Source organism: Artemia franciscana, chromosome 18 (assembly GCF_032884065.1).
Source record: "Artemia franciscana chromosome 18, ASM3288406v1, whole genome shotgun sequence".
Classification (NCBI taxonomy): Eukaryota; Metazoa; Arthropoda; class Branchiopoda; order Anostraca; family Artemiidae; genus Artemia; species Artemia franciscana.
Genome location: NC_088880.1, coordinates 27,108,738 through 27,125,940, shown reverse-complemented (window position 1 = coordinate 27,125,940; position 17,203 = coordinate 27,108,738). Strand labels below are relative to the sequence as shown.

The window sequence follows — 17,203 nt, the reverse complement described above, 5'->3', positions numbered from 1 at the left end:
ATATATATATATATATATATATATATATATATATATATATATATATATATATATATATATATATATATATATATATATATATATGTATATATATAGTACCGGTGGCTTCGCCGCTGGGCCCCGGCATTTGGCACGTGGCAGGCTTCTATTATGGATTCTCATTGTCGCTTGTCTTCTAAACGCAGGCAATTTGAGCCTTTTCTTGATGTCACGACGTCCAAATGGACCTTAAAATAGAAGTAGTGCCTTTGTAAAAATACGTTTTCTTATTGGACCTTTAACTTTTGCCTGGGCTTGACTTTTGTCATTATCAAAGATATACCGCTAAATCTTTGTTTCTTTTAATTGTTCAGGGGGTGGAACCAAAACTTATTCTTTTGCCTCGGCTTGTATTTTGTCATTATGACAGTCTGTGCTTCTAGCTGCGTGTATATTTTCTCTTCATTTTCATTTTTGACTCGCTCACATGCTCGGTGTTATATGTCTTCTAACCGAGTATGTCTTGCTCTTCATTTTCATTTTTGAAACGCCGGCATTTTTTTCTAAACGCGTGTGTCTCTGCTCTTCATTTTCATTTTTGACTCACCCAGATGCTCGGTGTTGCATGTCTTCTAACCGGATGTGCCTTTGCTCTTTATTTTCATTTTTGACATGCTCTAACTGTCGTTTTCGCACATATTAAAACCGCCCGTGACAATTTAGCAGTGGCCTTTACTTTAGCTGCCCGTATTGGTGTTGTCACAATTGATGGTCCAGGTTGTCGATTTTCACATTTTATCACGTTTGATAGTTCAGGTGTTGCTTCCAAAGAATCATCATTTATAGTAGCTAAAATTGCAAAAATTCCGTTTTTTGGCCTTCCAACAGACATTATATTATAGAAATAGCTGATGTGTTGGAAACTCAACAATCTTATTTGTGCTATGCATGACATATAAGGAAATGCTTATATGATTTCATAAGAAAAATGCTTATATTATGTACTAACATAGTTCATGACGTTATTTGCAAAACTAAAATTAAGGCTCTTAACGAATTTCCTCAGACTTCTGACCAATCTAAATCGTTTTTTTTTTATGCGAGGATTTCCCAAGGTACCCATTTTCCATTTATATATATGATATATACCAATTCTCCGATTTTCAATATATATATATATATATATATATATATATATATATATATATATATATATATATATATATATATATATATATATATATATATACATATTATATGTGTGTGTGTGTGTGGGTGTGTGTGTGTGTGCATATATATACTAATGCATAAAGAGATTGCAAGTTCAATGTCTTTTTTATGCAATTGATTTTAAATTGATATTATTTAGCAATGCCAAAGTGGGTATAGGAGAGGACTGGTTCCTTGGCAATCACTTTTACTAATACTACCTCTAACAACTCTGTGCTGCACCAACCTGCCTAAGGCCAACACAGGTGCGCACACTTCTCCACTAAAGTCTATTTAAAGCTTCGCTCTTTACCCTCTCCCGAGAATTTCCAATTTCTTTTAAGTGCTTTTTTACGATCTCTTCCTACTCCGCTTGGGGACTCCACTTTTCGTTTGGCCTTAGATAGATAGCAAAAAAGAACGATCATTGGCAATCTGCCACTCACTTTGTCAAATCTAGAATCTATCAATCACTTTAGTAGTTTGATTTCCAATTGAATTAACCTCTTCCAACTTTTACGAAAACCCTTTCCTTAAAAGGGATTTTGGACATGTTGAATTTTTATATAATAATTTCCATCCGGATCGAACCATCTTTGATGGTGTTTTCCTCATGTTCTGAAATAGTGTAAACTTTCTTGTTTTCATAACGTTTTTAGATCAAAAGTCTTAGATAAATAAATTTTAAATATTTAGAATCAGCGCGAAAGGAAGATTTTTATATGTGTACACTATTTTAATATTTAAATAAGATTTTACAAATTGCTTTTGAAAAAGATTCACCCTTAAGATTTTATTGAGGGGATCTAAATACGGAAAATAATATGTTTAATCGTGAAGATTGATCAGGTGGACAGCTTCACTTACCTTGGTAGTATTATTAGTAAACACGGTTGTGAAGATGTTAAAAGCAGAATAGCCAAGGCTCAGGGTGTCTTTCACACTTAAAGAAAGGTTTGGAAGAATAGGAAGATAAGTCTGCAAACCAAGATTAGAATATTGGAAGTTACAATGACGACAGTTGTCAAATATGGTTCTGAAGCATAGGCGCTGCGAAAAGAGGATGAAGATTCGCTAGATGTTTTTTTTTTGAGAAATTTTCAATGGATTGTTTTGGGTACCTGGCTGACTGACCGTATTTCAAACAGAAGGGTGTACGAAAATTACCGTTCAATCCTGCTTTCTAGGGCTATAACAAGAGAAAGGTTGAGATGGCCAGCGCACGTTCTGTGGAACAAGGATGACATATTACCCAGGATTGTCCTTTTCGGCCCACCGTCTAAGGTTAAACGAAAACCAGGTTGTCAGCGGTTGGGTTGGGAGGAAGTCATAAAGAAAAACTTAAGGGAAATGGGAACATCCTGGGATGACGTAAAGAGGGGCGCGTCGAATAGATTGGGATGAAGGAGGAGCGTGCGTAGCTGTGTTGGCCTGGTGCTGCGGTGAGTTGTTAATAGTGGTAGTTATGCCTAATTTTTCAATGGAGGTTGGGGATTTGTTGGAAAGTGTTGCTGTTCAGGGATGACACCATCCCATTTCCATTTGTGCTGATATACATATAAATATGGTATTTTGTTTCTACTCAAAAATATTTCTGGAATAAGAGGGAAACTATTTCTAATTCGTATTTAATTAGTTTAATTATATTATCATATTTTTATTAATTATTAATTAATTAATTATTAATTATATTATTACTGTCATAATAATTATTATTCTAATTTCGGCAGTGGGCAATAGTTTTGGCACTTTGGGGCAATCGTTTGACAGTATCCAAGCTGTGCGCTTACTCCAAACGTATTCTTCTAAATGCAGGGTTTTAAAGTGTAAATACCTGACATATTCATCTAATTGGCCCTAAAAATATATTTTCCCGGGCAAAAGGCACCCCGTATCCCACAATAAGATCCACCGCCCACCACTTGGTTCTTGGTTTATACTTATGCTATGATGTATAACTGTTGCTATTACTGCCTAGATGTTCTATATGATTTGCATTGATTTTCTATAAGTTCGGAGATGAATCTACCGCCGCGCGGCAGTGTGGCCTCTGAAATTGGGAGAGTGTGTATACCGGTTTTTGATTGTCCTAAACTGTTTGGTTGGGCCTAAGCTTCAATTTCCTTGTCCAAAATGGCAGAAATCGCTAAGTTTCAGTGGAATAATCTGAAATTATATACACAACTTTGAAACTTATTTGCTAGTCAGTACACATTCAAGAATTCGTATCTACAGGTACGAGGTTGAAACGACTGAGACACTTGGACAATATTTAGGATATATATAACTTGATACATTAGGAGGAGGGTGGGTGTTAAGTATAGTGGGCCTTCATATAAAGCTTTTGATTACTATGAATTGACTAGCCATCTCTTAATATTCGATCGACAACATTGTAGCCCTAGTCAGGAGAATGTTTCAATGTAGGCTATGTATTGTTATTGGAATTCTTTATTTTGAGATTTGGTCACTATTTACACGATTTGGGTTGAACTTTAGTAAAGTTCGTTGTCGTGATTGTTTGAAAACGGTCCATAGAAAACGATGCTTATGTTTTGTTTTTGTTTTTCGTCATGCGACTACAGGATATATGAGAATGCCAAACTCTATCTTTCAGTTTTTTCTGATGATTCATAGCTTGCTTGGTGTTAAATTTCATTATATTTTTTGTTGCTTTATTGACATGGTAACAAATAGCAATAGCCTCGTGTAGCCTCGGCTTTTTTGTAAACGTTGTAAATTTGGTTTTCTTTTGTAAATCTTCATCGTACTAGAATGGATTTTTTTTTTTAATATTTACAGCATCATCAGTTACTTCGTAATATGCCGCTAATCTCACCGATAACATATTCAGCAACTGTATGGTTGGTTAGTCCATCCAACAGATTCAAATTCTCAAGGGGTAGTACTGCTTCAAAATTAAGGGAAGGGTCCATTTATTTACTTAAACAAAATAGGAGTAAGCACTTATAAAAAAATGGTTTTATATCCCTAACCCTCAGCAAGCTCTATAGATTGGGTCACTAACCCCTATAAGAAGCTAGTTATAGCCCCCAAGGAGCGTGTTTGAAAGATTCTTTGTGTAACAATCAAAGGGTTGTTTAGTCTGTCACACCTCCGTCATATTTGTTCCTCCAACAATGCCTCTACCTCCTATAAGCTACAATATCTTCCTTTGTACATATTCGCCCCTCTACTGAAGTACACTATATGACCTGGCTCGTATCTCCCTTATATTAACGTCCACCATGAACTTTAACCTCTTTGCAAAAATATGCGCGCCCACCGGTAGTATCATTTCTATACATCCTAAGTCACACTTGAGCTTAAAAAAAAGAAGAAGCAGCATTATCAAGTTGTTCATTTAAAAAAACACACACCAAAAGCTGAGGCTGAGGATAAAAAAAGTGTAATATATTGTCAATAAGCTGTTCTTGTATTATGAAGCATTGTTATCGCTAGAGAATGGTTGCCTGCTACAGTGGCTAAGCACACCGTGTTGCTTTTACTTCTGTGCTTATTGTAGCCTTCCTTTGGACTAGGACAACCCATTCTGGTTCTTTCTCCCTATCTGATGGTCAAGCTCTACTGTGGCCAGTGGACACATAGGTCGTATAGGGAACGATTTTGCGGTAAGAGGTATCCCATCATCTGCTCTTGTGATGAAAGTTGTCAAAGAGGTCAAGGTTAGCTATGACAGTGTTTTGGCAAGAATTTCACCTGTCCCCCTTGACGTTTTCTATAGACCAGGAAGGAGTTGCAATGAAGTATATTCGAGGCAACGTAGACGTCTGATCGCAGCATGAGTTGCAAAATCAGGAAGGCACTGCTGACGGATAGTTTCAATATAACACTCGTGTCTACATCACTGTTTTGGTGTCTCCTACGGTACTTCGTTGTGAAGGCTCAGCCCGAATATGTATCTCAGGCATCTGCAATCGAACGGGCTCAGAATCGTGAATTTTGTTTACTATGTTTGACCAAGTTCTACAGTCGTATAGCAGAAAAGAGTGGATTGGGGGTTTGTAAATTCAGCCTCTCTTCTTGTTGTGGATGTCTTCTCCAGAGTGTTTTATCCAGAGTCATTTACAAAGCTGGATAATATATTGAAGTGGCTGCTGATGTAATGCAACCTCAAGTAATGTCTATGATTGATCCAAGATGCATAGAAACAAGATCTCGTCATCATTAAATCAGGAGCACTGAAATCTAGTTCTTCAAACTCCCCTTGATACCTAATTGCTGAGATTTTATCATCAATTAATAAAGGTAACATTCATGTCTTCGTCCTCTTCTGAAGGAAATATTATGATAACCAAATTCTTACTTTATAGATGCAGAACATTCATAAATATTATTATCATTATATTATATAATAAATATTATATAATATAATTATATAATATAATTCATAATATTAAACGGATTTTTTGGTTTTTTTCCGCTTCACCTTTTTTCCACTATATTTTTATTTTATTTGAAATTATATGGTAAGCCCAATGCTAATTTTTTCATTTTTTCCTTATTTAAATATTAAACCCGTTAAATATCGTCAGTTTATCAACGAAGATTTGCAAAAGCCTGTTTCAAGATTCTAGAATTTTAGAACTTTTTTTCGTTTTTTTTTATATTCAGTTAGGTCATATAAAGACCATGCATAGTGGGAGGTTTATATAGTTGAAGTTAATTATTTGTCAAAGTATTTGCTATTTCTGTCAGGATATTTTATTTTACAAATAAAAAAATAAGAGTGCATGCGAAAAATATAAGAAAAATACTGAAAATAGAAAAATAAATTGAACAAAACATGAATTTAAGTTCAGACGGTCCAGAAGATTTGTTTGATATAAATTTTCTGCATGTTCAAAGGAAAGAATTGTGTTATTATAGTGTTTCCTTTATAAGAGGGCAGAGAAGATTGATACCATCTCGAAAAACAAAATTAAATTTGTAAAAGATAGATGGGCCTATAAAATTTGCGAAAGATGAATTCGGTTTAAATCTGTACAAAATAAATTTTCGATATGAGAAAGGAAAAAGACAAAGAGAGAGACACAGGACGGAAGAGACGGTGACATCGTAGGAGATTAACAGCTATATATATATATATATATATATATATATATATATATATATATATATAAATATAAATATTTTCTTGACGATCCCTAAAAAAGGATGACAATTTTGAAGTGGCGAAGGATCGAGTACTTTATATGTTACAACAAAGAAAGAATAGGAGGCTGAATCCATGAGGTAAGAGGAAAGTACCATGTGAGTTTGGATATGTGTAAAACATAGACTACTATACCTATTAGCCTACTATAATGGTATTCCGGTAAATGGTAAACGGTAAATCCGGTATTCATTGGCATGGAATACCTTCAGGTAAATAACCAAAAGCAGATGTTTTTCATTGGAACGTTCATAGGAATTCATTTGAGGAGTGGGAGGGCGATAAGTTTGCTAGCACCCTAAGAAATGGTAAATTGATACGGGAATATGAGGAAATGTGAATTTTAGCAGGGGAAGGAAGTGAGACAAAGTACTCCTTCTATGCATGTGGGTCTGATTTTCTTAGTTATCTACTTTATTTAGCTTAAGTGAGAAATCCAACCCTCCTCCTCTGTCAGGAAACTGGGAATGGCTCGGCCTGTGGATATGCAAATCCCTATTAACAGCTCTTAGTAAAATAAAGCTATTGGTAAATGTCTAGATTTGGGCCTCTTCAGAAGTAGACATCCTAGAACACAAAGAGACACATTTTTAGATTGCTAATTTTATGTTTATTTTTATGGTTTCGTTCGCGTTTTTGACAGTTATTCCCCCTTTAATGGTCTCATATGGCCTTGTGAAAATTTATAGAAAACTGTGGCCACAATTTTAGTCCTGGTGACTGGGAATGGAAATCTGAGGAACACTCGGGAAATCCGATGCAAAAAAAGCACAGGTGGGGGCAGAGGAAAGAGGCAAGAAAAGCCCAAGAAAAGGGACCCCCGGCGGTGAAGTGTCCGGAACTATCTTCTGTTTTCTTTAAAATGAGGCCACAACTCTCTTGACAACGTAATAGCTTATGAAAACTGATCCAAGAAAAGATAAAAATGGAATAAACAAGGAAATATAATTCATCGGTACTTGCTGCATATTATAAAGTAAGAATTCCATCATTTTTTGGTTAGTTTCTTTATATAGCCTAGGGCTATAGGAGACTATTAGAGGCGGGCTCAGTGGGGTTCTGGCATCTTTTGCGCCCGGGAAAAAATCTTGATCAGCGCCCCTCCTCCCTGTCTCCCATAAAATTCTTACTTCAAATTTTTAACGAAATTTAATTTATTAACAATAATTTTTTCAATTTATTAATAAATTTCATGTTTTAGTTACTTTTTCTTTTGTTTTAATTTATTGATTATTTTCATTTATTAATTGTGCCCTCTACATTATTTTATTAAAAATAAAATTTCACAAATTACAGAATAATTATAACCGTTACATTATTTATTCAATTTTTTTCGACCCTAAAATTTTTGCGACTGGGGCAAGTTTTCCCTCTGTCCCTCCCCTAACGCGCCTCTGGGGGAGTTGGGGATGAATTGTCAAGAACACGAATCAAACCACGAAAATTAACTATCTTAAATTGTGTCTCTTTGTTCTAGCATGTCTCCTTCTGAAGAGGTCCAATTCTAGGCCTTCACCAAGTTAACATCTCCTACTATATGTTTTACGAATGCCCGCTTTTTTGTATATAAATTAAACTAACTAAAGGGAGTTGTCACTTGAGTCACATTTTCGGTGTTGCTGTTGTCGGTGTCAGATTCACATCGGAAGCAGCTGTACTGCCAGTGTCCTCCAGTCAACAATAGGAGCAGATGTTAAGCGCGCTAAAGCTTTGGGTGTTTTTCATCAGCGAGTAGACCAAAACTCGAGCGGATCATAAAAGCCTATTTAGTATTTATCAGTTATGAGCTCAAGATGAATTAGTTGTTATATGGATTTCATTGATTGTACATCTCATTTGTTGTTATTTATTTGGTAATTGTTTTAGTTTTTTATTTGAATTAGACTTGTTTAGGTTTAGAACTGGGGCTTGGTAGGCGAAGGAAATGGGTCGATAGCATTAGGAGGGGTTTTGAAACTTCTTTCCTACCCAGTCTTTCTTTTTTCATGTTTGCTTTAGAGTAAAAGTAAATAATAAAATAAAAAGTAAAGGTATAAGTCTAGAACCGGGGGTAAAATTCTAGATGAAGGGCTATTAGCTATTTGGGATAGGCCGAATAGTTGAGTTAGGAGAATGAAAATTTCAGGGATGAATTCAAAGTTTGCACAAGTTCAATCAAAGGTTGAAAGGAGGATGAAGAGGAAGATACTACAAAAGACCTTTCTGGGCATAATTTAGACGATAAATTGGGCCAATTTCTGAAAATTTCAATCTGAACTAGCTTACTTTCCAAGAAATATTGTAAAAAAGTTATTCATCTAGAGTTACCTTACCTCTCTTGGACAGTATGCAAGGTTGTATCCTGGGTTGGGGATATACCAGATTTTCAAAAATCCCTGTCCACCCCAACTTTTTGTCCAATTCGTAAAAAAGTAGCAAAATGCATATAGCCGTATTTTTTATATTTTGTCAAATTATTTTCTCGTAAAGGACGTTGATACAGTCTTGACTGTAGGTCTGGACAAAATTGTAGTTTAGCAGCATTTTCTTAACTCGGAAAGCTATTGAGCTAGGCCTATTCAAATTTTAATGTTTGTTTTGTAGCTGTATTTAGGTAAATTTTAATTGTAAAGTTTGCATTGAATTGTTTGCAGCTTGTAAGCTGACATGTAGGCAGGTGGAGGCCTCGGTTGCGGAAATTTTATGATTGAAATTTTGTTTTGGTAAAATTCTAGTTAATTGACTTCTCGCTATCTCAGAAAGGGTTTAGGTTAGGAAAATGAAACTTTCAGGGATGAATCTACAGACTAAAGTATGTCCCGGGAAGGTATTTTGAAGCAACTTCCTCCACTCCTTCTCCCTCTAGAGGGGCTTGACCTTTAATGACATTTAAAAATATGTGTTTTACGAAAGTGAAACCTTTCAAAATAGGTCTTCTGCTTAATTGAAGTACAACAAAATTGTTTTCAGCTTCATAACTTTGCTCAATTCCATTTTACAAGGTTTAAAAGATATGCAAATATATTTCTTAAATTTTGAAAAAAAACATTGATTTTGCTCAAAATTCTATTCAAATAACAGGAATTGCATTTTCAGAACTAAAGGCAGAGAAAAAGCAACTAGTAAGTTGCAAAAAACTAGAAAGCAACCTGTCATGTAGGCAAATTTCAGGGCCCTCTAGAGGGAGAAGCAGTAGAGGTGGGTACTTTAAAATACCTTCCCGGGACATAACTGAGCCTGTAGACCCATCCCTAAAAGTTTCATTTTCCTAACCTAAACCCTTTCCAAGATAGCAAGAAGTCAATTAACTAGAATTTTACCTTTGTTTTTCTTCCATTTTATGTACATTTGCTATTAAAGTAGGCCTATGTTGTTCTTGTTATGGTTTCTTCCCCCCTTGAGATCAATCCCGAGCATGTGCCTGTCTGCAAAACAATATATGTTTTTTTTTTCCTAAGGACTTTACCAAAATAAAGGATGAAATGTCTGTTATTGGTTTTAATTAGATTAGAATAGCCTATCAACTGTATTGTAATTTAGTTAAGATGCAAATTTCCAGGAAGCTGTGCAAATTTACTATAGGTGTTTGTTTCTGACTTCGATCTGAAACAAAGTTTGAAAAAATGGTTCAGAGAAATTTTTTATGTTATAAAACTAAATGATTTTAGTACTCTTTTCCGGTGACCGAAAGGAAACACTATAACATTCTGAAAACTGCTTTAAAACATTGTAAATTACTTTCTAATATAATTTTTTCAGGTGTACCGATAAACTTTTTGCCCATCCCCTCCTCCTAATGGTCAGATATATACCCATTAAGGAATAATGAATACATTACGCATTAAGGAATAATGTTAGTAAGCATTTCATCATGTTTTAAAGTAGTTCTCAAAATTAAAAGCGTTTCCTTCTGGAGAGTCGGAATGCAGTCCTTTATATGCAACCCTTTAAGCCCTTTAATACAACACCTTTATATTTTTGGTCGTCAAGGGACTGGGCAATTTGTCACTGTTAGGTTTTCCAATGGGACATATGCCTAGTGTATCCCCCTTTTCTTTGCGGACACCCATGGATCTTTTGGCATAACTCTCTGAATCATGTTTATGATTCTTTTCGTATCTATATCCTGTATTAATTTGACAAGTTATTGTTGTTATAATGAGGCTACCATAGTACTAATTATTAAATAATTTAGTTTATAATAAATTAAAAATTTATTATCTAATCATTTAATTTTAAATGATTGTAATAATTTAGTTTGTTAAAATTCTAGATGAAAGACTGGTATCATAGAAAGCAGGTGGTTCTGTAACTGAAACTTTTAGGGATAGCCCCAGAACCTAGATTATGTTCCGGAAAGGTATTTTTGAGTGTTTACCTTCACGTTTTCCTCCTCCAAGGGTACTAACCTTTGATGATATGAATTAACTTCAATTTTAAGTTAAACTTCTGTAAATAGATTGTAGTGTAAATCGGGCCTAAGAAAAGTGTTTTGAGAATAGCACCTTTACTAAATCCTGATTTATAAGATTTTAGAGATTTTAAGAAAATTGGCATTTTTTTGGTTCAAAGATTATTGAAATGATCAATAAATTGACATACCATCAGAATCAGAATTTGATCCTGAATCCAAATATAATACTAATTTAATTTATCCTCACTTCTTCCGCCTAATGGTGAAATATATACATTGAAAGAATGAATTTTCTATGCGTCACTTTTTTTCAAATTCATATACCGGTTAATCAAAACGATTAAAAATGCATTGCATATATGCAATCCAAGATAGGCCAGTATATATGACCATTAAGGGGGGGGGGATAAAGTAGTCTAAATTCGCGACGGAAACGAATTTTGTATTCAGATTGTGGATGAAATTCTGACTCTAGAGATATGTCTATTTCTCCTCTGTTTCAATAATCAGTGATCGAAAAAATTACCGGAAAATCCCCTCCCCCACCCAAAGAAAAAATCTTTACGTAAAAAAATTAAGTTTTCAGAATCTGACATCAAATAAAAGTATACTCAAATCAAAACTGAAGAATTTTTTTGCCCATGTTATAACCAGCATAACTCTGTCTTTTACAATCCTCTGAGTCTTAGAAAGGGAAAGGATAGATAGGAACCTGAAGACATCCTCCCAGGGTTTAATTTAGGCTCATGATTCTTTCCTGAAAGATTCATTATCCTTACGTAACTTCTTCCAAGATAGCAAAAGCCCTTCGTCTTAAAGAGCACCTTTCCCAAAACAAAATTGCCCCTTAAATAATGCCTTTAGTCTCGCTTAATCACAATTGTTTTTCACCTTGATCGAGGGGTCACCCACTTTCCTCCACTTATTATCCATCTCGGAGCGCCACATGGGCTGCACCCTTCATACACGCCACCTGGTGTACGAGAATCCTCAAAGCCAGTAACCCTTTGGATTCCACGTTATATTTCGCTTTTTATTTCTGAGTCATTCATCATGAGTCACCATATGAAAGTTTACTATTCTCTCTGAAGTGTAAATACTATGATTTTGTGAGGCAAATGAATCATGGAATATTTGGTGATCCAGAAACTCGTATTGAACTGTTTTAGGTAATAAATTTATATGATGGGACTGTTCAGATATCTTCGTGGATATTTGTTGAAAGGAGGGGCTTAGTTTTGGCAAGGATTTCCGTTTAATGCTGCATTTTATTTATCAATCAAAGCAAATAATGGTAAGCCTTAGCCAATGCTTGGGAGATTCTAGTGGATCGGGTGGACAACATAACAGAAAGTAGTTCGAAAATAGATGAATTTTGAAAGTAAAATAGGTACTTGTGTATTATTGGGAACCCACACAATAAGTGAAGTTAGGTTCTTTGGTGAAACAAACTACGATGCAGTTACATCCAGGGTTACAATCCAGGGTTGTTTTTAGTATTTTGATTTTTTTTTTGGGGGGGGGGGGGAGGAAGGTTATCATTGTATAGCCGAAAAATTTACCTTTGTGTAACCCCATTCCTCTAGATGTAGTCTTGATTGAGCGTGTTTATTCAATTTTTACTTAAATTCCTCAATATCATAGCTCATTTTCCTTATTATTGTATTTTTCGCTTAGGTTTTTAGCACGGAATGACCTAGCATAAACTGCTGTGTGAAATTGGATATTTTAATTCTCTGTTTTTCAACCATTGGATAATTAGTTCTACGCGCTGTTTTACATTAAGGTATGTTTTTAAAATTTTATTTTCAATTTGTTTTTTACTATTTGTTGTAAAAATTGTAGATTTACAAAGAAAAAAAAATGTTGGGCGCAAGTGGATTGTCAAATGAATTTTTTTTTCTGTAGTCAGCCAGCGTTGCAAGATGTACAGTATACTGTAGCGTAGCTTTAAAAGTGAAAATACACCGAAAATACCATTTCTTGGGTGAAAATGCGAAGATTTCAAGAATTCAGTGGGAAAACTTCAAAAAGGGAATGGCTCAAATTCAACCTTATCAGGCAAAACTGTTGCAAAACTTCTATAGTGTGATACTCGTCCAAGTGGACCAAGCCCCATTCCCCCTTACGTGATTATGGAAGAATCGCCATAAAGGCGCATGTCTAGATTTTTAATGGATAAAGTTTACCTCTTAATTTGCTCTATCATACTTTCCATCGAATAATAGTGTAAATAGGTAAGCAAGGGCACGCATTTCCAATCATTTTTTAAGCAGTCACTTCGAAAATCAAAAATTGTACTTTTTGTTGTCTTAAGTACAAATTTCAGGCCCGTCTTTTTGTCACTATGGGCCCCAGGCAACATGGTACATGAAATATATGTTTTTTGTTTTTTTTTAGTTTGCTTGAAGCACTAACTAAATAAACATCTTATGGTTGTTGCTCTGGTAGGTAAGAACTCGAGTATGTCTTTATTGGAAGGAGGAATTATTTGTTAAAGCGGCGAGAAAAGACGAATTCCTCAAAAATCATGTGAAAGTCGTAAATATATGAGAATATTCGGGAGGGGGGGGTACATGACTGCCTCTGGTATTCCGATAGTCACGGATATGTCTTGATATTTAGCAAAATATCGCCGCTATCTCTTCTAAAAGTCCTGTCTGACATTTTCATACCCCTAAGGTAGTTGCCAAAGAGGGTTTGCTGAATTATTCTCGAATGAAGGATATACATGTTACTATTTTGGGTGCTTATATATTATGCCGCCGACACTCAAGTGCTTCATTTAAGTAGAACCTGCTTTGACGCTAAATCATAATGAAATATCCCGAAATTTGATGAAAATATAATACTCTAGAAACAAATTTGGGCTATATATCTCCACATTAGGGGGTGGGAGTAAAGTATAGCGGGTCTATATGCAAAATGTGTTAGGTAAAATTATTCTGAATATTATGAAGTAAGAATTGTTTCCTAACTACACACTGCCCAAATGCTTTACCCCCTCCCCCTAATGTGCAAATATATAGCCCAAATTATGTATTTCCCATCTATTATGTCACTTGTCTTTGTCTCACACTAAGCTGAAAGAAACTAACGAAGAAACCGGTTATGCTTAGGTTCTACTTGGATGTAGAACTTCAGTGTTGGCGGTATAATACACAAGTACCCTATTTTGCGTCACACTTTGAACTTCCTAATCTGAACTACCGTGGTTCTTCCCTTTGAGAACAGCTTTGCAAACAGTTGTTGGCAATTATCTCAGAAGTGTAAAGATGTTAGGTACAAGTTTTAGGCCTGACAGCCCTGATATTGGCTTTCCTTGCAGTTCCAGTTTTCTTTGTGTCCTTAGTGGCGGATACTGGGGGAGACCCCTCCCCCCAAGATTTTTTTCTGGTGTCCTCATTCCTTATTTTTTTTTTTTTAGAATAAATTTGTTAATTTGTCAATTATTGGTACCTTTGTAACATTGGGCCTCCCCAAGATTTTGCTCATTGCCGCATTGGGCCTCCCCCAAGATTTTACTCTAAATCTGCCCCTTTGTGTCCATGTAGCTCTACTATATATTTCTTGATTGCTGATATGACCCTTTGCCAAGGCGGTTATGACTCCAAGGTGGTTCTACTAGGTGGGTATGAAAAGAATTTAATCAACAGTCGCTTCGCATTTTCTGTGAAGTCAGATATTTTGTCTTTGATTACTATCAAGTCATTTTGATGATTTGTGAATTTTCCTTGACCTTTCATAGTTGATGTCCGACTAGTATTTTGATGAATCATTGTGTTTTCCGAGACTGGCTACATTCTTTTTGAGTTGTTGTTTAACTTAGCACGTATAATATAAGGCCGTCATGCTTGCACAAAAGAATTTAGTTCCTGGGGGGGGGGGCTAGGTGCTAATAAGTTATCAGTAGACAATATTGAAAAATACTCGGAAATCCGTAAAATTGGGGGAATTTCAGGGGGTATGAAGGCTGAAGCGTGCTTACCTAATGGGGGTAACTCAATCCATTTATTAATTCCTCCTCGTTTTTACTCTAAACAACTGGATCGATTTTTAACTTTATACGCACATGAAAGGAATTCCTTAAAAAGGGATTAATGACTCCCTTCCTCAACTAGAAAATTACATGCCATGCTCAACAACATAATGAAATAAAAACCTGAACACTTTCCACCATGTAGTAGACTATTATCCAATTTAGTAGTACATAGGCACATGCGTGTCCAACTCTTTGAGGCTTGGATCGTAGGATTAAGGGACAAAATGTGGTATTTGTTGGGCAAATTTAAAAATAATACGCTAGGGTATCTACTTGGAATCAATTTATGGGAAAGATGAAACCCGCCCTCGTCCGTCTAGCCCCGTGATTCCCAACGTGGGGTGCAGGCCCCATTGGTGGGGCGTGGCATTATTTAGGGGTCTTGGGCAGGATGTGCACCCTTCCAGTGACCATAATTTAGAGCCTTAATTAAAAAATATATATATTTTTTCATGTGAATGACGTGATATTCAAGTGCATTTAAAGAGCAAAAAAGAGACATGATAGTATTGCAATGACGTCGTTATACATTGTATAAAAGGTGTTTTGTTCAGACAATATTTTACATTAGATTAAAATATGGCTAGTAAACGACCCCCCCCCCCCAAAAAAAAAAAAATGCCTTTTAAGTTTCCTTCAGGTAAATACACGAAACATTTTGAATGACAAAACTTAAATTTTACGAGGGGGACATTAGGATTTTAGAAATGCCTAGGTGGGGCATGGCCCAAAATCGGTTGGGAACCCTTGGTCTTACCTGTGTTTGTAAGTATGTCGTGCTTCTGAATTTTGTCCACGGTTCATCTTATGCAATTCGTCTATTTGGCATCTAAAGAACTCGATTTTTTACTATTTTTATTAAGGTTTATACATTTTGATAGCTATAAGGAATAAGGGATTCATCACGTCTAGTCCGGATTAAGTCAAAAGACGTCAATTATGTTACTATTACTAACTACCTTCTCTGTGTCCCTCAATTTGACTTAAGATGAGTGATCAGTTAACTTTGACTAAATCTGTCAATCATAAATATAGACAATCCGTCTATATTACACGGAAGCTAGGGATATTGTCGATTGTAATCAAATTTTGTAAATTAAAGAAAGTATAAATATGAGTTAGTGATAGGAAGTTACATTTTACAATGGAATTGATAATTGCAAAAAGAAAGCCTCTCAAGACCTTCTTTTGATTATGTGAATGAGGTTTTCAATTATTTCTGACATATTACGTATAGATAATAGTTATTATGAGACGGGATAATTGTTTTAAGTTTTATTATTACAAAGAAAATAGTTTGGGTCATTTCGATTTTCTCACTATTCTCGGTTTCCATCTGTTTCCGTGGCTCAAGGGCCTCGTCTTCTTTTGGGCTTCCGTTAATTCAAAACTGACAACGTTGAGCTTTATGCATCACTAGAGCCGGAAGGTCAGTGTTGTCATATCAAATGACACAAAAAAGTAGAGGAAATGGTGGTGTATTGTTTGGCTTCTCTTGGTTGCTGAAGGATACCCTTTTTGAGTACTTTGAAAGTGACAAGGAAAAGAGGGGTGGTTTTTTTTATTGCTTTTGTTGCCTTATTACAGAATCGATTTCTTGTATGCTGCTGGTACTTGAATTTAAATTATGAAATAAAATTATCATGGTTAATAAAATAAAATGTATTAAATAAAATTAAACTGTGAAGTTAAATGAAATAAAAAAGAACAAAATAATAAAAAAGAATAAAAAAATAATTTAAATTAAATTTATAAAATTACATTATGATAAATAAAAAATTAAATTAAAAGAATTAGAGCAATTAAAAACACGATTTATTGGTGTAAGGAGCTAATTGGTGGGATTAAAAGTCGAAAACATCGGGCATTTAGACGGAAACAGGGAAGTTTCCTGGCTCGACTTTCGGATTTGAGCTTTGTTTAAGTAAAGATAATGTGTGTGATTATCCATCTAATCGCTCAAGACAAATATTTTTTTTTTTTTTGGAAAAATATACCTTCAGCAAAAGAAGCAAAAAAGGAGGAGGAGTGTGAAATTGTTCCTGTTTTGTTCTGAACTAATTTTGAGGTATTTCAATTTTGCGCGATAATTCTAACTCTGAACTTCTTGCGGTAATTGAAATTTTAGCGAAAATTGACTCATTTGCATCTACATATTTACGACTGTTCAATCTAATTTATTACCATTACATTATAGCACACACGGGATAAGGAAACCCCCCAAGGAACACAATGAGACATAGGGATAAACTTGTGGGGCTCTTAATCATGATATGAGAAGAGTTAGTTCAAGTGGTCATCTTCAATCCATTTGGGGGGGGGGGAGCTATTTTCCGGATAATAATTTTTACAGGACAAGACTCCATCCTATCACCTGCTAGAGTATTACAACTATTAGCCACCC

The 17,203-nt window shown here is 35.1% G+C and overlaps 1 protein-coding gene across 6 annotated transcripts in view; it reads left to right on the top strand.

Moving 5' to 3' along the window:
- The window catches only part of LOC136038827 (brain tumor protein-like), a 456,036-nt gene that overhangs the window by 382,105 nt on the left and 56,728 nt on the right, over positions 1-17,203 (top strand). For 4 of the 6 annotated variants that reach the window (XM_065722231.1, XM_065722234.1, XM_065722229.1 and 1 more), the window contains exon 2: positions 12,435-12,543. The gene's annotated coding sequence lies outside the window, so the exon portion shown is untranslated. Of the gene's footprint in view, positions 1-8,058; positions 8,218-11,830; positions 11,927-12,434; positions 12,544-17,203 lie in introns of those variants that run through there. The other 2 variants (XM_065722228.1, XM_065722232.1) reach the window with 2 other exon arrangements.